Source organism: Panthera uncia (assembly GCF_023721935.1).
Source record: "Panthera uncia isolate 11264 chromosome A1 unlocalized genomic scaffold, Puncia_PCG_1.0 HiC_scaffold_17, whole genome shotgun sequence".
Taxonomy (NCBI): Eukaryota; Metazoa; Chordata; class Mammalia; order Carnivora; family Felidae; genus Panthera; species Panthera uncia.
In genome coordinates, this window is record NW_026057577.1 from 11,581,452 (window position 1) to 11,582,485 (window position 1,034).

Here is a 1,034-nt window from a genome sequence, read left to right on the forward strand (position 1 = left end):
TTGACCCTCTGGATGGGATTCAAGAAATGTAACTGGCGGGAGCGCCTGGGTGGTTCATTTGGTTAAGCGACCTGCTCTTGGTTTTGGCTCAGGTCATGAACCCATGGTTCGTGGGTTCGAGCCCCGCGTCAGACTCTGGGCTGACAGTACAGAGCCTGCTCAGGATTCTCTCTGTCCCTCTCTCTCTGCCCCTCCCCTGCTTGAGCACATGCGCTCTCTCTCTCTCGCTCTCTCTCTCTCTCTCTCTCTCAAGATAAATAAATAAACTTAAAAAAAAAAGGGAAATGTAACTGGAAATACCCTAAGGTGACTGGATGGTTATACGTGTGAACTGAAACCCACCCCGCAGCTTCCCACATGCAGACTGACCTAAAACACTGTTTCAGAAAGTCAAAAGTAAAATACTGTAGCTGCGGACTTATGTAAATAAGTGTTTTAAAAACACTCCAGAGGGGAAAACCTTATCTAGGCATTTCGCAATGCTTTTCTGCAAAATAAAAATCAAGGGCTGCGTCCTGATATACCTCCAACCGTGTCTTCTGGGTTCCAAGAGAGAGAAATGCTAACAAGGAGTAAAATCCCAGCACCCTTCATCTTATTAATATGTAAAAAGGCTGAAGTCACATCTGTGCAAGGATCTATTTTTAGTGGACCCTACATACTAAAATCCTAGCCTTGATCTCTTAAACTATCAAGCCTACCATAAATGTTTGATGATGAACAAGCCCATAAAAAGAAAATGCGTAAAATGAATAGAGGGAGTCAATGCGTGCTCTGCCTTTTAATTACCAGCGGTTTCTGCTACAACTCTGCTCCAGGCTGGGTGCAGGCAGAGAAAACACATCAATAATTTGGGTGGTGGTGGGTGATGGGGGAAGGGTGTGAGTACTGTAAACAAATGGGTCTAACCACATCGTTATGGATGCTCTGGAAACCCGACAGAGATGGGAAGAAGAGTAAAGTCCAACCCCAGAAGGGTGGGGTTCCAAAGGGGAAAATTAAGAGATAAATAAAAGCATTCAGGACACAAATGA